The sequence below is a fragment of the Sphaerodactylus townsendi genome, linkage group LG10 (assembly GCF_021028975.2).
Source record: "Sphaerodactylus townsendi isolate TG3544 linkage group LG10, MPM_Stown_v2.3, whole genome shotgun sequence".
In the NCBI taxonomy this organism is placed as follows: Eukaryota; Metazoa; Chordata; class Lepidosauria; order Squamata; family Sphaerodactylidae; genus Sphaerodactylus; species Sphaerodactylus townsendi.
The window spans coordinates 24,068,878-24,092,603 of record NC_059434.1 but is presented as its reverse complement, the minus strand read 5'-3'; the positions used below and the strand labels follow the sequence as shown (position 1 = coordinate 24,092,603).

General features: G+C 44.8%; 1 protein-coding gene across 2 annotated transcripts in view; it reads right to left on the bottom strand.

The window, feature by feature from the left end:
• The window catches only part of PDGFRA (platelet derived growth factor receptor alpha), a 66,167-nt gene extending 65,896 nt beyond the window's left edge, over positions 1-271 (bottom strand). Inside the window, exon 1 of one of the 2 annotated variants that reach the window (XM_048510154.1) lies at positions 105-271. The gene's annotated coding sequence lies outside the window, so the exon portion shown is untranslated. Of the gene's footprint in view, positions 1-15 lie in introns of both variants that reach the window. The other variant, XM_048510155.1, reaches the window with a different exon arrangement.
• Between the last annotated feature and the right edge of the window lie 23,455 nt (positions 272-23,726).

Below are 23,726 nucleotides of genomic sequence, written 5' to 3'. Positions count from 1 at the left end.
CCCTTCGCCCCCCACCTTTGGGTGCTTCTTTCTTCTTCTCCCTGGGTTTCTCCCGCATCCGACTTGACTTGGCCAGCCAGGCAGGCAGCCGTCCCTCCTCTTACCTCCTCTGGTCTTTCGGAATAATCCGTGCGGGTCCCAAATCCGGATTGAACCCGAGGTCCTCTCCCTCCCCTCTCTCCGCCTGAGCGGGACGGCCTCCGAACCCGCCTCTTGCAATCGAGGCGATGCTGGAGTTTCTCCTGCCCACACGAATGGTTTGCTTGGAGTAAATAGCTGTCAGGAAATGACCCCCTCCCACCCCGCCGCCACGCCTCCTTCGCAGCAAGAGCCTCCCTCGGTCGCTCGACGCCCGCAGCTCCTAGGCAGGCGGGGGGCCGCTCTCAGCATCCAGACTTCAGCTGGGGTTTTTGTGTGTGTGTGTGGGGGGGAGAAGTGTATGTATCTGGGGGTGATGGGGAGAGGGCTGGACCATTTGGGGGCAAGGAGGGATTCGATCTCCCCATCCCGGTCGCAATGCGATGAATGAAACGCAGACTTTCCTCCTGGCTCATTCCCAGGGCCGGTGGGTCAGCCGCATAAGTGGGGTCCGGTCCGTTCTCCCCCTGGAAGGTCAGGACTTGGGGGTTTCCTGCCCCCTTTCCTAGAGACTGGGGCGTGGGTCGCGGACTGTGATCCATCCAGCGCTGCAGGCAGGCGCCCTGCGAGGTATAGAGAAGTGGTCATGAATGTAAAGGACGTCAAACGAGACTTGTGGAGGGAAGGATGCCCTCTCCTTTGCCATGGCTGGACAGAGAACCCCGGGAGGGTCTTTAGGTTCTCCCGCAGCTCCGCCACAAAGGACGGAGGGAGGGATGAGCTTTGGGAAGAATGTTAGGTAAATTATGTATGTAAATTAGCAGAGTAAGACAGCAGAGACAGATTCTCAGTTGCTTTTGTATAAATGAATTTATCAACAAAGAAGGCTTTGCGAGTGTCCCATTGTTGCCAAGAGTCTTGTTCCAGTTCTGCCTACATTTGACTGTCTGGAAGGTCCATTTCCCAGTGAGTAAATTATAGGTTCATTTCCCCTGAGTAAACTATAGAACAATGGGGGGTGGGGAACAGCTGGGTCAGCCAGGCTAGCGGTGAGTCCTCGGTTGTTGATGTTGGGCTGCGTCAAGGAGCCCAGGCATCCATGTAGGTACAATAGCGGGACTCGGGAGAGCGGGCTATTTGTTTTCTGTCTAGTTCGGAGGAAACCGAGCTCGGGGAGCGCAACTGGTTGGGACTGGGGTGCAGTTCCTCCGTTGAGTGCAAGGGGGCAGTGTCGCTCCAGGAAAGAGAGCGCTGGGGCGGGGGGAGCGCTTTAGCAATCAGATCCATTTCTAGGCGCGCCTGGAGAGTAACAAAACCCCGGGATCCTGGCGCGGGAGTTTCCAACCGCTCATCTTCCCCTCCAGCCGTTCCTTTCTCGTCTTCTCCCGCTTTCCCATTCGAGTCTTGTTCTCCGATCCGACTCCGTTGCGTTTGTCGCCCTGGCAGTTTCCCCCGATCTGTATGTGTGCAATGTGGGGGGCATCGGTGAACCTCCGCGTCTGTGCTGTGGAGAGCAACCCACCTGAAGTGGTGGATATAAGCGAGGTTCCTCTTGCTGTTAGCTCAGATGCCAGGGCTGGAGGCGGAGGGGCCACGTTTTGCCAGTCGACTCGCAGGCAGGATCAGCATGCCCGCCCCAAATGCCAGCCCTGATCTTACACAGAGCATCAGGCTGGAAAGGGGTGCGATATTCCTCCTCTGCCTTCCCTAGGCGAGAAGTGTGCATCTATGGTGTGTTGTTTCGGTGTCTGAAACGAGGGTCAGCTAATTGAGAGCATGTGGAAATGCTAAGGGCCAGACAGACCCCGAAGCGGGGAGGGGGGAAACCCAGAGGAGATGGTAGCCAAGCAAAAGGCTGCACAACCATCACGTTTCACGCCAGAGGATCCCCTCCGGTCCCTTCCTTCTGGAGGTTCATATTGCCTGCACGCTCGTAGCAAGATCTCCTCCCGCGACTGCAGCTCGGGCGAGCACGCAGCCCCCTCGCTATTACTTCCACATGTTGCTCCAGGAAATCATTGGAGGCAACCCTATGAACAGCCTCTTGTTTGGAATGCTAACAGGATACCGTAATGCTTGGAAATAACTGGCAAGCGCAGGAGAGTCCAACGCAAAAGCAGGAGGGGAGTCCCCCATTAACCTACGTTTCTGGCGACTGTTATGGCTGGATTGCTAATACAGGAAATACAGGTTTATGTTATGAATGGAGAGGGAAGGGGGGGGAGCCCAAGGCAGCAAATGGCTTTCGAGACGACCCAGCGATTTCAGAGTTTCCCCGGAGTTTTGAGTGGGACGCTCGCCAGAGTCAGAAATATGGGGGGGAGGGTCTGGGGATTGCAACCCAATCTGAACGCCAGGTGAAAACCAGGACTCCGCATATAAAGGGGAGGGTTGCATGTTAAGAGCTGTGAGAATCGCCAGGACGTCTAAATAGTGGTTTTTTTTTAAGGCGGTCTATTGGTAACTCATCTGCGAGGCAGGAAGAGGTTAAGCAACCCCATCCTTCGACTCCTGTGGATTTCAGCCGCCCAGGTCCCCTTGATAAACCAAATCGGCTTTTTCACCCAAGGGGCTGCTTTCTTTCTGAGCAGTGGATGGGTTTGAAAAGCATCGGCGTATCATTTTTGGAAGGGAAGAAGGGGAGAAAGATGATGGTCTTTCTTCCCGTTGAGATAAAGCCTGGAAACTGATAAAGGAGACTTTTGTTGCAAGACTTTTTTCTTCCTGGCCAGATGTGAAGCTTGAGCTCTGGGAGGGGAGGAGGGAACCAAGATAAGGGGGCGAGGGAGGAAAGGCGAGGAGGGGAACCAGAGCGGGAAAGAAAAGGCATCTTCTGGTTGCAATTAGGTGCCTGATTTGAATAATGCCTTTGTTATGATCGTTAGCGAGGCTCTGCTGCAGATTTCCACGTGTGAGGACATCCTAGCCACGTCGGTCCTGAGTTTTGCAATCCTGCGGTATTTCCAGCCTGCCCCCAGTTGCAAATGCAGTCAGCACCCGGTCCGCGTAAAGCCTTTGCAAATGTCACTTACTCCGCGTCTCTCTCCCTAGTCTGGAGTACTCAGATAAGAGCTGAAGTCCTCCAGCTCTCTTTTACCTTCAGGTTAGCTGCTTATCCATTAATAATAAAAAGGAGTAGGGCACATATGTCGCAGCAGCCCCGTCTTCAACAGGGGATGCTCCAGAGGGGCCCAGAGAACCCTTTGAACCCACCCTGTTCATGTAAGATCCTGCAAGATAGTCGGACAGAGGAGGGGGGGGGCATCCCTGTGTGGTCCCGTTTGGGAGCAAGGCGAGAGAGCTCTCTTCTCCAGAGCGGGCCCCCTCCCCGCTTTGCCCCTGACATGCCTGTGTGTTTGTTTTTGTCTTATCTTGGTAGCCGAGGGCTGATCGAAAGCAGGGGGAGATTCGCACCATATGTGCCCTCGGGCAGAATGCTCCTGCCCCAGCCCAGCTGTCTGCACGCCATTTGCCGGGGGCGGCACCCCACTGAGCAGCAGTCAGTCCCCCACTGCCTCCTGGCCTGCTCCGTGGTGTTTCGGGGCCGCTCTTGGCGGGATTGGGCTGTGGGATCAGCCGGCTGCTCCTGCCGGCCCAAACGCAGCTTCCAGCCCGAACCGGACTGGTCCTTCGACGACCAATAAACCGTTCCGAAGAGCGGAGGGGGAAGAGGACAAAGCGCAAACCAGCTGATGGACACCAGGGTCTGCAAACAAAAGAAAGTTAAACTCTTTCCCTTTTTAAAAAAAAGTCTGATGGACATTTAGTTCTTCATTTCTTCAGAGTTGGTGTCACCAGCAAAGTTTTTAGACCCCATTCAGAATGCATATTTTCCACAAAATCCATGCAACAAAAAGGGTAGCCAGTGTTCAAGGAGAAAGAAGTGTAGACCCAGTCACTTGTGATAAATATCTGGGGCAGCATGTCTGTGAGACGGTGGAAGCTGACACGCGAGGAGACGGGAAATAGCCTTGCTGTAGGCTGTAAATCTTGCGCGTAGGTTCAGGGGTGATCGACCCTCGAAGACTCACGACTGATGGCGTGCAGGTGTAACCCCCATGCCCAGAATGGGTTGGCCCAGAATGGGTTGACCCAGTAAGGGGTGGAGACTCAGAGCAGCAGAAAGGCTGAAAGAGCTCTTTGCAGAAGACAAGGGTACCAGACTCGGACCTTGATTTCTATAAGCCCTTAACACCTTGTTAAGGTAATTGCAATATTGTTGGGAACTACTGGGAAGGTAGTTGTTTTTGCTATGTTGTAAATGTTGGAGTTTATTGTTTCAGGGTTTCTTTTGTGGTTGTAATGGGTGAGAGTTCTCCTGGAGACCTTCATCATGTTGCAACCTGTTCATCAAGCCCTTGGAGTCTTCAGGAGCCAGCCAACTTGCAAAGAAGAATTTGGACTTGGCAATATCAGTAGACTGTAAATAGAAGGGCTTGAAATGCAACCTGAACAGGACCTTGAATTGTAACGTTAAATGTTGATGTTTTAAAAGTGTTAATTGTAAAGAAAAGTAAACCATTTTGTTGTTTAAAAATTGTTGTTGCAACTCATTCCAAGTACTGCCCCACAGAACCCACAAGCTGAGGTTACACAGGCAAGTGAATTCCAGGAGTGCAGGATCTGTATCCCGACGTTTGGCTCGCACACGCGTTGTCCATCACACTTGGTGAATTGATGACGGAACGATTCACCGATGAATGCCTGAGCTGATCCTCTTGAAAAGCAGCTGGTGGGTTGACGTGAGGCAATAGGAAAGATCAGCCCGGGGGATTTGATCTGTAAAGCACATGATGCACGTGTGAACCAGCCAGACAATCGACACGCATGTCGTGCACCATTTTCTATAGCGCAAGAAATCCCGTCGGAAAACGTTGCTATGTTTGAAGCCCCCTCTCTACTAAGGATGAATTAAATGGGATGTTTAAGTGATTTGATACTTCCCATTGTCAAGTATGGTGGTTTCAATTGGGTCGGAACTTCAACGGAAAGTAGACAATATGCGATGTAAATGCCATTCTCCGCTGTCATTGCAACATTACGTCCCTGATATCGAGAGGCAATAAATCATTTTCTTCATGAAACTTGTGCTGCCTGTATAGAGACCCTTCAATGGTGGTTCAATTGAGTGACTGTGGACGACAACCCAGACTTCAGCCTGCACCTGGAGCTCACATGGACATTTTGGAGGAGTTTAAACTCTTCAATCTGTAGACAGCTCAAACGAATGACTCTCTCCTCCTTCCCTTCTTCATCCCCTCTCCTTTCCAGTCACTAAAAAAAAAAACCTTCCAGAAAGTGTGATGGGGCCAAGGATTTAACTGGATTTGTAGACGCTGATTTGGAGCCATAGGATAGTGTGGAGTCTTCTTTCAGTGTGGTTTTGTTGCTGTTTAGCTTGTTTTAAACTTGGAGTCTCGGTCGTCCAGAAAATATTCAAATTTTGACAGACTTCGTTTTCCTTAAAAAAAAAAAAAAACACCAAACCCCTCACATAGCATTTAATGTGTTGCATCAGGTTTGTGTTCGCCATCCTCCTCTGACTTACCTCGCTCCAGATATGACTCCAAGCTGCTCAGGGTGGAGCTAGATCTAGAAAATTCTCCCCCACCAAGGAAAGACGGAGATAGGATAGGACATATTGGGAAACGACATGTTGACGTGGATGTCGAGGGAGCTGGGCTCCCGTTGCCTTTTCCTGGAAATTCCGCCACTACCATCATGATTGGCTGGTGACTTATGGTGGGGCGCCACGTAGCCTACTTAGTTTTTCTGAGGCGGCCATGGCGTCCCATCTTCCTAAAGCCCTGCTCTACGCTGCTGCCCGTAGAGTGGGGCGGGGACAGGGCCTCCTCAGGGGTGGCCCCTTCCCAGCGAGGCTTTCCTTGCTGCCTCCTCGCTGCTCTTCGGGGTTAGGCTCCACCCCTTCTAGTACCCGGGTTGGGGGTATTCACCACCCCCTCTCAGAATCCCAAATATCCTCGCGGCCTCCAAAAAGTTGGCAACCCCCCCCCCCCCCTCCCGCTCTCAGGCAAATGTCATATTGGCTCTTTCCTTCATTCCTCCTCGGGCTGGATGGAGGATAGACGACTGTTCTACTCCACAGACCAGGCCTTCCTCCCCGTATGGGCTTCATTTAGCGTGCTCAACTATAAGTCTTCCACAAAAAACATCTCATGGCGGCTTCCCGATGAATAAGGGCTAAATAAATCTTCCCCGCCCGACTGATCGATGAAGCCGCCGCTTTCTGCCTCACGCGTTTCAAAATGTCCCCGTTTCCCGCCTTCTCTGGCGTGAGGGGGAAAAAACCGCTCTGCCGCCTCGGCAAGCGGCACCTTGAAAAATGGCGGGAAGGTTTCCCCTCACGGGCCGTTGACTAACCGAGAAAATCGAGGATGACAAGAGATTTGCTTCCTCACTGAGGAGTTCTCAGATCACCCCAGGGTGGTACCCCAAGGCTGACTGCCCCACTCTCCTTCCCCACGACCCACACTCCGAAACTGGGGCTCCTTCCGCACATGCAGAATAATGCACTTTCAAACTGCTTCCAGTGCTCTTTGAAGCTGTGCGGAATAGCAAAATCCACTTGCAAACAGTTGTGAAAGTGGTTTGAAAACGCATTATTTTGCATGTGCGGAAGAGGCTTGGGTCATATTGGCTCAAAGAGGGGATAAGAGAACAGCCTGCCCTGAGGTGGAGAGAGACCACCAGCAGTAATTGCCTCTGAGGGGCTGCTCAGGAGCCCCTTGCCTGCTGTTCCACCAAAAGATGGTAGTAGGGTAGGGTTGTATATTCCTCTGCCACAGAACAAAGCATGCGGGACCTTCTTTGTTGGGGAATGCTCCACCTAGGTCCTAGGGACCCCTAGCACTTGCCTAGCCCTGCTCCCTCCATCCATTTGAAAGTAAAAATATATATTTGGCATAAATCCTTTTGCATACAAGTACCATGTTCAATAATGGCCAAAATAATGGTTTTTGACTAAGTCAGTGCATAAAAATGAATGATAATTCTCATATTTGTTCCGGACTATATTCTAATGCGGACACGTACAATATTCTTCACTGCTACACCTCAAGTGAGGGAACTGTCATCTTACTGTGGAACAGAGTATAGGCTGAGGGACTGGGTTTTAGGCAGCCCCATGCTTAACCTTTCGGCACTCTTCTGTTTGGCAAATGTGTTTTTTCTGTCTCTTGCTCCCTCCCTCACCTAGAGGGTGAAAGACTTTCTCAGGAGTCTGTGAGCTGAGCTCCTTTTTGTTTTGACTGCAGGAAGGGGGAGAAGCAGTGCTCTCCCTCAGTTGGTTCCTTGGAGCTGGCCTTCCCCCTCGCCACCCCCTCTCACCTCCCTGACACCATCTATTAATTTTTATGAACCTGTTTAATTTGTAAATAGGGGAGCGGGAAGGGGAATGGAGGTGGGTGGGAAGGGGCTGGCTGAGTTGCGGGTGGGGGGGGGACACCTTCTGCAGACGAGCCCCTTAGGCAAGCTGGAGCCTTTTGTCTTGCTGTGCAGAAGGTCTGGCTTCAATTATGGTGGCCCATGTTGATGCAGGGCTTTTTATTTATTTATTTATTGCACCAGAGGCTGTTTTCAACTGAAACCTCCTCTCCTTTCTTGCTGGCTGTACTCCTTCTGCGATGTGTCTCCAAAGTTAGCAACCTTTTAAAAACCTGAGACAAAAGTTTGACTTTCATTTCTATTCTCCAATACATTTGACAGCAAAGGATGAAGAACTCTCTCGCTTTGATTCCAGTTCTCTCACTCCTTTCCCAAAACCGGGTGCATGGAGTGTTGCACAGAAACGCCTGTGCACGCATCTCCTGAACATCATCTGTGAGGAATATTTTCCTTCTGGTTTACAATGGGAAGTACGACTTCCCTGAAGCCAGGCGGTCCTTTAGAAAGGTGTGAAAGACTTCAGACATCAAAGGAAAAACAAGGACTTTCCCAACTGATTTCTTGCAATCCTGGTAGACCCAGCAACACATTCGTCTTTCTCTGGAAGCAGGAAATGACTTGGAGATTTCTTCTTTCATCCACAGGCAAAGGATTTCTCTACAGTACAGGGAAAGTGCTTCACTCAGTACATTTTCCTTCAAAGGAACATCTAAGGATTCCCTCCCTCAGAATCAGAGGCAAATGATGTCTTTTGGTGCCTTGCAGTTTTCTGAGCAACTTCCACATAGATAATATGCCAGGAAACATTTTTTATACCCTGTTTTTCTCCCCAAAGTTATGGGCCAAATGGTGACAAAGGAGTGCTTTGTAGTAAATCAATAAGTGTTGTTTTAAAGAAATGGGCATGTGTGTCCTGTAAAACTAATAAATAAGTTGAAATTGTTCATAACCAAAGGACATGACAGCTTGAGCCCTTTCTGTATATTTCACAGAGTACTGGTGACGATGGGTAAATACAGCAACCCTCTATAGGATTAAACACAAATCTGTCTATCATTTGAATCTAGTCTCTGAAGAGTTTAGGTGAGCATACATGATGTTCCGTTTGCCTTATCCTCGTAAACTTCCACTGAGGTAAGCTAAGATTCAGGGGAGAAGGAGAGAGCCTGGCTCAAGTGACCCATGGAGTGTCACAGCTGAGCAGGGATTTAAACCCGTGTCTGTTCCTGGCATGGGGTAGCAGTTAGAGTTTTGAATTGGGACAAGGGAGACTTGGGCTGAAATCCCTGCATGCCATGAAACTTACTGGGTGGCCTTGGACCAGCCATTCTCTTGCAACCTTAGCCACCTTCTGGAGTTGTTGTGATAAGAACAATGGAGGAGAGGAAGAACTGTGCATTCCATCTAGAATTCATTGGAAGAGGGGTGGGATAAAATGCATTAAATAAATAGTTCAACACTCTAATCATTCTCACCCTCTAGCCACTCTCACTGTGGAGATGCAAGGAATCAGATCCTTCTTGTCTGTTCTCCACCTATAGAGCATCCGTGGGGGAAAACAGACATCATCAAAGTGTTCTGTGTAGTTGGGAAGCTCCCATGCTCTTTCAGCAACAGCCTTTAAAAAGTAGCACTTTGCCTTCTTAGTGCTTTGCTCATTCCATGAGTCCCAGCATGGTGTAGTGGTTAAGAGCAGGTGGACACTAATATGGAGAAGTGGGTTTGATTCTCCACTCCTCCACCTGAGCTGCAGACTCTTATCTGGGGAACTGGATTTGGTTCTAAATGCCTCCATAGGAAACCTGCTGGGTGACCTTGGGCTAGTCACAGTTCTCTGAGAACTTTCTCAACCCCATCTACCTCACAAGGTGTTTGTTGTGGGGAGAGGAAGGAAAGGAGTTGGTAAGCTGCTTTGAAACTCCTCACAGGAGAGAAAAGTGTAGTATAAATCCAAGCTCTTCTTCTTCAATACCTTCAGCACTGTGCTGCCATTGCTGGAAATGGATAAATGCGCGGCAAAAGGTCCATTCACTATGAACTTTGCTTTTTGTTCCTGAAGCAACCACTCACATGCTTGCAGGATTTTCATTCTATTAGTCCTACAGTAGTGACATCCACTGCACATAAAGGCTGTCCAGTGTAGTGACTGATAGAGCACCATCAGTGGTGATGGACATGATAACAAGAAGAGGGGTCCCTATCTTGTTGCAATCTAAGAGAGTAGAGAGGTCAGAGACAAGAGTTAGAGGTACGTACACAGTTCATTTTTGTTTACCAAGGTTTAGTTTGAGATGGGGCACAACTTCAGGGTTGTGCCAAAGATTTTTCAGAAGGGTGCTTTGCAAAGCATTTCAGTCCACTTTTGCTTTTTGTATCCAGCTTTGGCTTTCCCCCTTGTGTTGCCATTCTTCTGATACTGCTCCAGTGTGTGTCTGCCACCTCTACTCTTCCTTTACTCCCATTACCTTAGTCGCAGACTGCCTTTTTACTGGCCTGGGGGAGGTCAATTAGCACCTTCTGTTCGCCAAACAAATGGAGGACAGGGAGTACTTTTCAGAAATCACAGCTTGGTGTATATGGATTAGCAGTATGTCAGTGGGTAAAAGGGCATAATTTGTTGTGTTAGCGCTAAAGGATAATGTAGAGATAGCACTAGAGGGATTTTAGCAGTAGCACTGGTACTGGAAGAGTGGTTTCTCTGCCTAGAAGCAGCTGGCAAAAGCAACTTCATCCAATTGCAGCATTATCCACAGTCGACAAAGAACCATGCAGTAGGAATAAGTGTGAATAAGGATCCAGAGTAGTTATGGCATGGATATGATATGGGGCCAAATAGTTAAAAGAAGTTACTACGGGAGTAAAATAAGTGGTTATCCTTAAAGGGACAAAGGCAAAACAGCAACTGACATCCACTTCTGCTGATGGCCCAGTTGCCATTCCAAGCAGTGTCTAGGAGTCCCAGGCATGCCCTGAGCCGGGTAGGAGGAGGAATCCTAATCTCCTCCTTTTGTTTTGGTACCATATTTTGACAGGGTCGATCTGGGGATGTTTGTTCTGACAGTATAAACAATGGGAAGAGCATGTAAGTGAAGCTTCCAATCTTGTCCTTCCCAGAGACACTAAAAATTCCCTCCATTGTGAAGACAAAAGAATGGGGAAGACGGAAGGACACCAAATCTCAGCCATCATCGGCATTAAGCCTAACAAGGTTAGTCAGACCCTGTGCTGACGTGCTCACACAGATGCTTTCTCTGGCTCCTTGTTTTGCTTCTGCAGTGCCAGCCTCCTCATTCTGTTTGTTCAATATAATTTGGCTCTGAATAGCAAGGGCCCACTCAGGGGAAAGGGGGAAGAGAGAACTGAACTAGAGACAAAAGAACTTAAACACTAGTTGTTCCCACCCCTTCCCTCCCCCTAACTTTGTTTTACTCACAGCTCCACTGCAATTGATTGTCTTTCTGTGGGCTGCTGTTGCAACCTCAACAACATTGTGGTGGTTGTCCTCGTTGTCTTTTAAACATAGGGACTGGCTTCTCTCTTTCTTTCTTCCTTCTTCCAAAAAGTCTGAAGTAGTTGAGTGGTTTCTGTTTTGTTTTGCTTTCTTCTAGGAAGCAAGTAAACTAAAGTTTTTCTTGTCTAGCCCTGGGGTCTGACTCTTCTGGCAGTTAGTTTTCTCCGGCCCTTGAGCAGACCTAGCAACTCAGCTTTGGAATGAGGTAACAGATCCAGTTGCAAATGCTTCCTGCTATCACCACAGCCGTATGCACGCACACATACATATACTTGTTAAGTGTACAGAAAGTTCACTGCTGGTTCTTCAGATTCTGCTAAACATGTATTCCCTCCCTCAAAGCACTTCACTGTGGAACTGACAAGTTATGGGCTAATAAAAACATTTTTTTTAAAAAAAATACAGAATAGATGTCATTTTGGCACTCCCCAGTCCCAGAATGACAGGAAGTTCTTGGCTGCTGTAAAAGGTCAGTTTCCTGTGAGGAGAAAAAGAGTGTGTATTGGAGATTTGCGCTGCATTTGTAATATTCGTTTATTTGGAAATATATAGGTTGAGTTCGTAGTTAAGGAAGCAAGTAGGCATCTGCTCCCAAACAGTATCAGTGCACATTAAATAACCTTTATACTCAAAACTGTCTTTCATCCCTCTTTTCAGATGATATATGGAGCAAACTATCCCTTTCAGCATTCCCTTACAGAATGCTGAAATCCCAGTTTCCATGTGGAAAACCTGGGGGAAAATCCATCCAATAATTATTAAGATGCATTTGCACTTGGTGTAGTGGTCATCCTGGTATCAGACTAGGTCACTAGGATATCCTAGTCACTAGGATATGTGATGCCCAGGGGCCGGGTCTAAATTCCCATTCTCACATGGAATCTCTCTGGGTGGCTTTGGGCTACTCAATCTCTCTGTCAGTCCAGTCTTCCTCATGGAGTTGTTCTGGAGGAGGAGAGGATGACATCCTCAAAGAAAAGGTGGGCTAAAGATTTAAAGGTAAAGGTTGACCCTTGTTCAAGCATCAGGTCATTATTGACCCCTCGAGGTGACACTACATCATGACATTTACTAGGCAGGCTATGTTTGTGGGGTGGTTTGCCATCCCCTTTCCCAGCAATCTACACTTTACCCCAACAAGCTTTCGCAGACCACAGATGGATGGAAGGTTCAGTCAACTTTGAGCGGGCTACCTGAGACCAACCTCCTCTGGGATCAAACTCCAATCACGAGCAGAGCTTTAACTGGAGTACTGCAGCTTACCATTCTGCCACAAGGCTCTCAGGATACGGCTGTACTAAATAAATAACAAATAAAAATATGGGCCCTCTAGATAGGAGTGCTCAGCTCTTTTTCCATATACTAACAACATAAAAGTTGGCATGGGTTCAATGGGAGCTCTGAAACGAGTGCGCATATTAAGCTGACTACTCTCCATTCCTCCCCACGTCATGCATTTTTTGGGGGGACATAAATCTCACATATAGCCATGATTAACTGAACTTAGTGCTCGAGTAAGTGCGACACTCGCCTCTTGGATGGCACCCTATAAACAGTGAACTGAAGCTTTCCTGACAAGCAGGCCCTGGCTTATCATTTGGAAAAGGAAAGGGGGGGAGTGTGTGCTATCCTTGACTGGAACAGTGGCTGGAGCAGTGACATGTGGAGGAGAGAAACTCAGAATTCATTCCTATGGTGTAGTCCTTGTAATTGGAGACATTGTGGGCAGCTGGGTTAATAAGCAAAAGCCACAACATGTTGTTGGAAGGTAGGTTCTAGTACTTGCCCGGCTTTAGAACATTGATCTTCACAATGTTTCTAGACCCCAAAATGGTAGCAATACCTCACCAATTAATATAAGCCTTGCTGCATTTTGAATCCAGACGATTCTTTGGGAGTTTGTCTGGAGTACCTCAATGGGACATTTAGAATAATAGAATAAGCTTCCATGAAATACAGCAAAGACATTACTGGTCTCATGATACAATTTGATCATCTAGATCTTCCCAGAAGATTTTCCTCTGTGTTGCCCCATCCAAATCCAGTCTGGATTCAGCCTAAACCAGGGATTTTTGGCAATCATGTTGATCTTTTGGAATTCCCTTCCAAAAGAGTTCAGACAGTTCCTCTTTTGGATACCCTATGATGTTATTTGTGGGGACTGAAAAGTGATATCATGCAAACAACAGTCTTACTAATTTGAGCACAGCCACAGATCAGGTCACAGGGCTTATATGATGCCTTGTTTAGGTCTCCATACCCAAATGCAAATGGCTTTTAAACCAGGAGTTCTGGGACATAGGCAGAGATTAGGTTTGTGAGTTAAATCTTCTGCGAGTAGAACTGAGAGAATTGTGTAGGTCAGTCCAGTGCACATGTGTATGAATAACAGTCAAATAATGTCCCTAAGGTAAAGGGGGAGAGAGAGGTATTGGCTGCAAAAAAAGTCCTCCAGGTGGCTTTGCCCATGAGGCATTCAATCCTAATGATCTGAGCTGTATTGTTGGTTGACTAAAGGATTATTAATATCCTCTGTGCTGTGAGGATTTCCAAATGTCACTGCACAAACATCTGTTAGATGATGGAAGGCAGGAGGAGGGAGCAGAGACTTCCTCTGTATTCTGCGCTGCTGGGTCCATAATATTGCACAATGTAGGCTGGGCTTAGTTGTTGAAATAGCTCGGTTTTCTGTGGGGCTGCTTCTGAGCAAGCTGAGAAGAGGCCTGTCTACACTTTCATTAAACACACACACTGCCTCCACTACGGCCACCACAAAGCAACGCCTATTGTCTTCGCAGTGCGTATGTGATGTTAAAAAATAAAACTTGGAAAAGTTGAAACAGTTCCCGAGCAATATTATTCCCCAGCGACCCTGCATTAAGCCACTAGAGGGCACTCAAGTCAAAGTGAGTGCTACAAAATTAATTCAAGACTCCTTGGCAAGGAACCCAAGCCAAATCAATTGAATTGTGGACAAGGTATTCAGATTTCACCTCTGCACAAAATAGCGCACCCCACTCAGGGGAAATGCAATGTTTGTGTGCTTCTGCTGACTTTATACAACGGGGGTGGGGGTGGGGGGGGGGAGATTCCAGGTTGTTGGGGGTTTTTTTAATCCAAAACCCTTATGATGCTAAAAGTCTCTCATCTCCAGCCAATTCCATTTTATGAACATTTTCTATTTACTATTCCAAAGAACATTGTTGATTTTAGCTAACCTCTGTAATATAAGTGTTGTGGATGGGAGAATGACTCTGGGGAGGATGAGATATGATTACTTCCAAATGTATTTCCCAAGTAATCTGATCTATAGCACCACGATAGAGCTGAATGTACTTTAAATTTTTTCCACCACTAACAATATCCTGTAAAGTACAGGCGATGCAAGTGGATATGCAGCAAAAGAACAACCCTGCCCAAGTCACACAGCCCAATTTATCCCAGCAGGAGTTTGATAACATTTTTAGCAGTTTGCAAAAACAGAGTTGAGGGGGTTATGGAGTACCGGGGAGCTTTGATATGTGGCTTCGGGGTGTGTGTGTGTGTGTGACTGCATCTGCCTTAGACATTCACATGTTTCATAGGCTTGTTGTTGAAGTTGTGTTGCCCTAAAGAGAGTTATGGGAAATTGCTCTATCTAAAGGAAATACCTAACTCAGGATACAATTAAATATAATAGCATCCTTACATAGAACTTCAGAAACAGTTCTGAAGTTCTTATAGACACCAGTGTAAACAGCAATAAAGTTGTTCATGGGTGACCCAAAATACAAAATATCACATGACTCTAATGTAAATGAGCCACTGTAATAATTGGAGAAATGAAAATTAAATGTAGAAATCAGAGGGTTTTTCTGAGGGGGAGGGTGACCCGCAGCCTATCGTCACCTGTCAATATGCCTTAATTGTTCTTTGCCTTGGGTGGCCACTGCTTGTTAAGGTTCTAAGTTCTTTCCCATGTATTAGATTTTTGTCTCTTTCATTTAAGTTGACTCCCATGTTGGCTTAGGAAAGCAGTTAGTTAGGAACGACTTGCTCAGCTATCCTCTCAGAGAGGAAGACCTGTCTGTTATCCTGGCATGGTAATACCAGTTTGAAACATTTCTCGCTTTTAATAGAAACAAATCTCACAATTTCCTTGTGAAAGCAACAGTTCTGAACAACAGTTGGTGTAAATGTCATCTTTACTCTGGATTGATTATGTGTTTATCAGAAACTTCTTGCAGTATATTTATATGCCGCATACATTTCTAGATTCTTAGTGGGAATTAGGCCTGGTTTAAACAAATAATCAATCCTATGTTAAAACAGTCTTGAATTACTCCTTCACTGTACAATTCAAGGTGGAAATTGGTGGAAAACTGCATCCTGAAATGCTCCTCCATGAGAAAAAAAAATCCCTGAAGGTTGGAAACTAAAATGAGAGCGATCAGGCTAGATCAGAGTCTGTCTTGGCACCCAGCTTTCTTCATGCAGGGCAGGGATTTGGGGTTTTTTTTAATGGATGCCAAGTGATCTAATTTCCCACTGTCACAAGTGGTACAGTTCATGAGCAGCTTTAAAGTTGCCTTTTAGCTAGCATGGATTGTTCAAGCCTGCAGTCAGAGATCACTGAAAAACGATGAGGGACAAGTCCTCCTTCAGTGACTATTAGACATGACCAAAGGAAACCTCCATATAAGGAGCTAGCAAACATCAGAATACCAGTGCAGCACCAGGAAAAGGCTTCAGCAACTATGCCCTGTTTGTTCACATACACACCCCGCCCCAGAATTGGCCACTGTGTGAAATAAAATGCTGGACTAGATGGACCACAGGTCGGATCCTGCAGGACATTTTTTACAGTCCTGTGCACAAACCAAAGGTTACAACAGATACAAACATGTCTTATTGTCAGGCTTACATTCTCTGTCCATTCTGTCCTCAAACAGTGAAGGCAGAAATCTTCTCTCTAACTACTATTGTGACATAAGAGTGCTGGTAATGTAACAAACAGGTTTGTTTGCTTTCCCCCCAGTCACCAGAGTTCTTAACTAGGATTGAAATGTCATTCTAAATCCCGATATATGGGAAAGAAACAGGCCTCAGTTGTTACGCTATCTGCATTTGGATGACATGATGAAGTGGTGTTCCATTGAAGTCTTTTATCTCCCTGCCATGAGCTGGGAGGAAAGAGGAAGTGTGTAATCCTGGCAACAAGCCAAGTTTCTGCCAGCCCCAATCAAATTCCAATACGATTATGATGTCTGAATAGGACCCAAGGCTTTCGCCTTCTTTTTGCCCATCCGTAGAGCCGCATTCACCTTTATTATTCATTCATTCATTCATTCATTCATTCATTCATTCATTCATTCATTCATTCATTCATTCATTCATTCATTCATTCATTCATTCATTCATACACACTTCTATCCTGCCCTATCCCTGCAGGGCTCATACCAAAGTTAAGGTATGTGGTTCTACAAAATGGATTTTGAAGGCTGTTGGGAAAGGTAGTACAAAACATCTAGAATGTGAGAAGGAAGAATCCCTTTTGAAATACCCAGCATTTTGCAAAGCTCACAGACATCTGGTTCTGTAAAAACATGAATAAGAGTGAGCTTCACAGCTGGAATCACTCAGACAAGTGACCTATAGAGAAAAAATCTAATTGCCAAGAATGCTAAATTTGGAACTGTCCACAGAACTAGCCCAAATTATACCAACTAGATAAATGCCACATGAGGACAGAATCAGATTTTTAAAAGCATATTTTACGTTTTATGGGCATGGATGTTAAAACTTTGGACTTATTTCACATTCGGAAAAGTAATGATGACAAAAACTTTCAGATGCCCAGAGCTTTGATGTCTCAGATTCAAAACGTATTAATTTTGAAGTGAATCCCATCATGGATGAATGGACTTCCTAGAAATGGATTTAGGATTTTTTGTTAGTCGTACTGACCTTTTCACCAAAATAGATGATTGATTCAACACTATTTATACCCTTTAAATGATCTGAATGCTCTTAATTAACACAATAGGGAGGAGAACACTGTGTTCTAACTGGTGGACAAGACTGCCTTTGGCAAGGTCTGACTAGGATTAAAACATCGTTAAAATTATGAAGCATTGTTTCTGTGGCAGCAAATGTGAGGAACTTTTAGTGGAGGGAACAAAGAACCAAGTTGCAGAACAAACTGACATTTAAAAAGTAGCAATGAATTGGTACCATGTAACAGTCACTTAAGAAATCATAAATACATAAATGAAAACAAGAAATGTATTACTAAGATCAATTTTCCCATCAATGAACTAGAAGGTAGCTAATATTACAGCAAGGTTCCAGGTTATGTTCTGTGGGGCAGATGCCACAGCAATCTCCTTTCATGGAACTAAGCCAGTCTGGATCATATCAGTGTCTCAGTGGATGACCATTCTTGTATTTCATGATTGATCAAACATAGAATGTATATAGGGATATAAATGAAACAAATCCACATTTTTGAAGGAGTAATCCAGGAAATCAGAGAACAGTGAATCAGCTAACCTCTTTGCCAGGTAATGGCTTCAAGGCTTTATTAAAGTGTCAAATACATACAAGAAGACTTTCTTAGGTAGAATCAGTATGGCTTCTGCTAAAAATCCCCCCCAAAAACCATGCCATACCAGTCTTTTTGAATACTTTAACATGTCAACAAACATGTACATGAGGTGATCTGGTACAGGTACACATGAGGTGATCTGGCTTTTCCAAATGGTTTTGAGAAAGTTCATTATCAAAAGCCCATTAGAAATTATTTAAGGACCTTTGTGTGTAATGGAAGAAACTAACATCAAATAATCCCTCAAACATGAACCAATGGCTGCAAAAGCCCACGTATCCACATCAATATATATTTCAAGCATACAACTGTTTCTTAAGGAAATGAGAAACAATTAATTTTTGTAGTATATATTCAAAATTAAATACAGAAAAATAAAATACCATATATGCTGCATCTTCTAAAACATCGTTTTTTAAATGTTGCAGGATACAGTCCTTACTTTTTTATCCTAATGTAATGACTGGACAGTTCTGCCTCAACAGTCATATCATGCGATTCAGAGAAGAGACAGAGAGACGGATATGTGGATACTTTTCTTCCTCTCCACTCAACTCGGATGGTTCCATTTTAATGCCAATTATTCAAAATAGCTAGTGGAAATTCTGAAGACAACCTATTTAGCATAATGTAAACAAGCTTGATAGAACCGTGGTCTCTATGCTTTTTTTAAAAAAAAAACCATCTGCCAATTTAGCATAATATACAACATTCACAATTTTCTTGAGAAGCATCTCTGCCCCCCAAAAGGAAACATTAGTGGTTTGAGAATAAACTGCTTTCCAAAAGTAGTATTTTGAGTATTGCTAATCATGGAATCCTCCTGCTGCTACCTTGGGTTCATGTGTTAATATGAATTTAAAGATTATGTATTTATTTAGGAAAGCTGCAAGTGCTTTAATGTATTTTTCTGAGTCTATTTCAAGTACCTCCTGCAGCAAGAGTGTGCAAACTATAAAACTGAACAGCTCCAAATTCCAGGAAACGAAATGCATCATTTCTCTGTCAGGCCCTAAGACAATTCTTTGTTTAAGTAAGACCTTGTATCTTCTGGTATAAATCTCAAGGACAGTTAACCAGAATCTCTATCTCATACTTGTCCAGCCACACAATGTACATTGTGTGAAAAAGCATTTAAAGTTACATTACACAATTTGGTCTTAAGGTTTCTTTTTTATTATTATCATTTCTTATTTCTTATTTATCATTTCTTATGGGTTTCTGAGTCAAGGAAAGAAGAACAATTAAGAATCATTAGAGGCCCAAGACTTAATTGGTGCTTAGGCCCAGAAGTGTAGTATCCACAGGGCTGATGCCAGCAATGGCGTAGTGCCCACGGGACAGGGGTGTGTGACAACCTGGGCAGAACCATGGTGGAGACGTGGCAGAGGCGTGGCGGAGGCATGGCTGGGCCATGGAGGGGTGTGGCAGGGGTATTCCAGGGCGGGCAGCGCTGCAGCAGGAGTGCAGGGCATGCGTCCACCCCAGGTGCAGTTTCCCCTCGCTCCACCTCTGGATGCCAAGTTTGTTGATGATACCAACATATTCAGGATGGTGAAAACCAATGCAGATTGTGAAGAACTCTCTAAATTGGGTGAGTAGGCAACAAACCCAAGTTCAAATCCCCACTCTACTATGGAAACTTGTTGGGTAACCTTAGACCAATCACACACTCTCAGCCTCAAATCTAGCAAGTATTTGGATGGGAGATTTCCAAAGAATACCAGAAGCATGAAATGTATTCATGTAGGTTGTTAGTCTCTTTGAGACCACCTGGCAGGGAGTGCGGGATATCAAACAAATGAACAAACAAACAAATGGCAAACCATTCCAAATGTTTCTTGCCTTAAAAAACCTAGCGAGTCACTGTGACTTGACAGCAAAACACACACACACACACACACACACACAAATATAATATAGGAGCCAGTGTGGTGGAATGGATAAGACCAATGGACTTTGATCTGAAGAAGTGGATTTGATTCCCCATTGGTCCACATGAAGCCTGCTGGGTGAACCTGGGTCAGTCACAGGTCTCTTAGCACTCTCTCAGCCCATGCAGAGGCAAACAATGGCAAACCACCTTTGAATGTCCCTTGCCTTGAAATCCCTGTGGAATCACGTCAGATGTGAGTTGATCGCAAACACACACACATACAAATGTAAGATGATGCACAGTGGAACAAAACATCCTAACTTTAAATACATGCTGATGGAAGGAGATCTTGGAGTTATTGTGGGCAGTACAATGAAAATGATTACTCAGTGGTGAAAAAGGTAAACTCCGTGGTGGAGATTATTATGAAAGAACTGACGATCAAATAGTGAATAGCCCAGGGATTCTCTAGGGTAACAAGAACTTTTGGCTATCCCAGTTTCACTGGAGGTGGAAACTGGTTGGTCGTGATTTGAAGCCCATAGATCAGGGGTCTGCAACCTGTGGCTCTCCAGATGTTCATGGACTACAATCCCCATCAGCCCCTGCCACCATGGCCAATTGTCCATAGTGGCAGGGGCTGATGGGAATTGTAGTCCATGAACATCTGGAGAGCCACAGGTTGCAGACTCCTGCCATAGATTCACTGGTGCTGCTGCATGTACTTTCAAACGTTTATCTTCAGTTCCTCTGTGTCATTTATTACAATTTTCTATTTTCTTTTCTTTTTTTCTATTACATTTTCTAACTTATCTAACATCTAACACTGACTGAATACCATTGGCTTAAATCCATCTGTGATTGATTCCAATCACTTCCAAGATGGAGCGCTGTTTGGGGGAGCACCCACACGCTATCATCCTCTAATTGTTCAGTTTCCAGGTTTTCTTTATCCTCAGAAGATTTCTTCTCAAACCTGGTTTACTACAGTCTTTTGGAAAAAATACAATGCAAGCATCACGGAAGACGACATCTCGGAGGAAGGGCTCCTCGCAGGCCCAAAGATTTATAAGTCTAATAAGCTTGGTTGATTTGGGTTTGGAAGGAGTTATAATAGGGATAAGGGACAAAACTAAATTGCAGTTTCAAAACCTGTATTTGCTCATGTGTTTTAGATGACAGCTACATTTTCTTGCGAGTCCTTGGGGAAGATTGCTGAAAAGCCTGTTGGTTGGGAGTGTGGTACTTCCTAGGTTGCTTTTTGGACTGTCTCTCAAGGAACCCTGTAGTATTGCATTCTTCACCAGAAGTGCTTCCCTCATCCAAAGTCTCCAGCTGTATTCCTGAGTCAGCCACTTTTTTAAAAAATTAGTTTTCAAACCATACAAACATTTTTAGAAATATGTGTAGTTTTTAAATCCTGATTATTATAGTAATTATTTAGATGATCACCTCTTCAGCCTAAAAACTCAGGTTAACACATAACAAATGATCTAAGAGCTTATTACCAGAAACTTGACTTCTGGGATTCCTGGACCGAATCCTGCAATGTATGAATGGAAAGGAAAATGTACCTAACACAGTTGCACTGGTACAAGCAGTAATGCAACAGCCACAGGAACCACATAATTTAATTTTGTATGAAATAAGTCAGAATTTTTGTCTGTTCGTCCATGGTGGCTCTTAAGCAACTTGGTGGCTCTTAACCATCTGGGATGTTCACAGAACCCTGGTTGAAAGACTCTGGCTTAAATTATTTGTCCAGCTGTTGGCTCTTGATTGACTATTGAGACACAACTTGACCTAAAATTACATCATTACTACCTTATAGAACAGGGGTCCCCAACTTTTTGGAGACGGCAGGCACCTTTGGAACTTTCTGAACCTTCTCTTCCTGCAGAGATGTTCCTCTTTCCCAGGTGGACATCCAGGGAAGGAACCTTGGCTGAAAATGCACAGGGAAGCTGAGGAGAGACTACTTTTATAAAATAAAATAAAAATCTCTCCTTCCCCACTCCTGCAAGCTACAACAATAAACCAGTCTTGGGAAAGTGCCAACCCATGTGCAGATTCATCATGTCTAAAACATTTTCCAAGTCTTTCCAGAAAATGATTAATCGATTGCAACACTTTGGGACGTTAGTCAGAAAGATTCACCATTCCAAAATTCCACTGGAAGTCAACTCACTGTGACATTATCAAGTCATCGTGTAAACAAGAGGCATGTTGATTCTGCCTCATACAATCCGGTGAGCAGGCACAACAGGCTTATTTATATAATTTATCTTACTTACTTCATTCTCACCCCACTTATCTCCCCAATAGTACTCAGTGCCTTACAATATGTCCATTATCCTCTCAAAAATCTTTTGAAGTAGATGGGGCTGAGACTGTGTGACTGGCTCAAGGTTACTCCGAATGCTTCCATGGCAGAATGGGGATTCATTCCTACTTCTCCCAGATGATGCTGTAACCCAAGAGTCCCCAACCTTCTTGAATGTGTAGGCTTCTTTGGAACGGAGACACAGAATGGGTGGGCACAAACCCAAAATGACTGCTGCAGGAGGTGGAGCCAAGCACAAAATGGCTGCCATAGGGGGTGGGGCCAAACATAGAGAGCAAGCCCAAAAGAGGAGTGATTTTAAAAATATACTAGAAAAGAGGAGCGGGAGGAAATAAACATTGTGGTAGCAGCTGCTGCTGAAATGATATTTTAATCTATATAGCCAATTTGATCTTTAATGACCAAACAGAGGACCTGCTGGTCAAAAGTTCTATCTAGCCCCACTCACATTCTAAAAATACTTGGTGGTTGCCAAGAAAGGTATAGTGGGCACCCATAGACATTTGGGGACCATTGCTCTAACCATTACACCAATATGACATTTGTTGTGCCACAGTTCTGTACAGGTGAGAGATGCATTTCTGTAATTCCCTTTCATATTGATTGATTCTGTTTCTTCATCTCAGCATGACTAGGGTACAATCTGACCCCAGGTAGCCACATCTTGTGGTCATCAAAGTCAATTAAGCTTCACACCAAATCCCAAGTGGTCTGTGTCCTCTTACATTTAAAAAGCCAAACTACCTCAAAATTCAGAGCGGGAGATCCTCAAAGAGCAAGTATGAGAAAGTTCATTTGCACACTGAAAACATGGAGCTGAACACAGATGATAAATGATACGTTGATTAATCCTTAAAGTTTCTGCAGCCCAAACCTTTGTCGTTGCAAGTTACTTATTAGGAAATAGCAGAAGCACAGTGCACATTTTTTCTCCCGTTCCTTTTTATGTCCAGCTTAATCAAGAATTCTGGAGATCTAGAATGCTTGCACATTGTCCTGTGTCATTTAGGTGTATCTTAATAAAGGATGCAATACAGTTTTTTGCTTTGGGATTTAAGCTTCAAGACCTGGAGAGCATTTTATTGACTTTATTTAACTAACTGTACTTTATTTGTTCCCTGCCATTAAGTATCAGACATAAATGATGCAGAAAACAGAAGTATTGAAGTACAAGACAATGGCAGTAAAGCCAAGATAACATGGTATAAACACTGGGACTCACTACCATCCTATTTCCTTTTCAAAAGCACTGAGCTACAGATCTGGGAAGAGGCAGAAGTTAGTTAAGAAACAGATAAAGGAGAAAGGAGGATTTAATTCTCACTTGCACACTCAATTTTTTTGTTTAAATGTACACCCTCCTCTGTTCAATTTTCTTTACATAGGTGCGCATGAACCAATTGATGCAATGCATGAGGATCCCTCAGAGACCATTGGAACCAGCTACCCACTTTCTTGGTTTGCCATGTTCTACCGTCTACAAGTGAGAATTATAAATGACTATAAAACGGACACTTTTTTTGGTACCTCTGTGAAACTGGGCAGAGGGGAATCCTTTAGGTAAATGGTATTTCCTTCCTTTAGGTAAAGGGTACATTGGAGGTATGTGCACATGTGTGTAGGGAAGAGTTTCTTGTGGAAATGTGTTCCCTTCTGAAACCAATGGATTGGATCCCTCCCCAAATCCCTGCTGACATAAAGTTTTCTCATCTCTCTGTTATTGCTGCAATTCAGAATGTTCTTGAAGAGAGAGGTGACAGGAAACACCCAGTAGTAGCATCATGACAAACTGGAGTTCTGCAACGTAAGATGGGGAAACTGGCAAAAATCTTCTGACAGCAGAAATCCCCCACAGTGTCTAACCCATTGTAAATGGACATATTATGGAAAATAAGTACACAAGATCACAAAAAAGAAGAATGTTTAA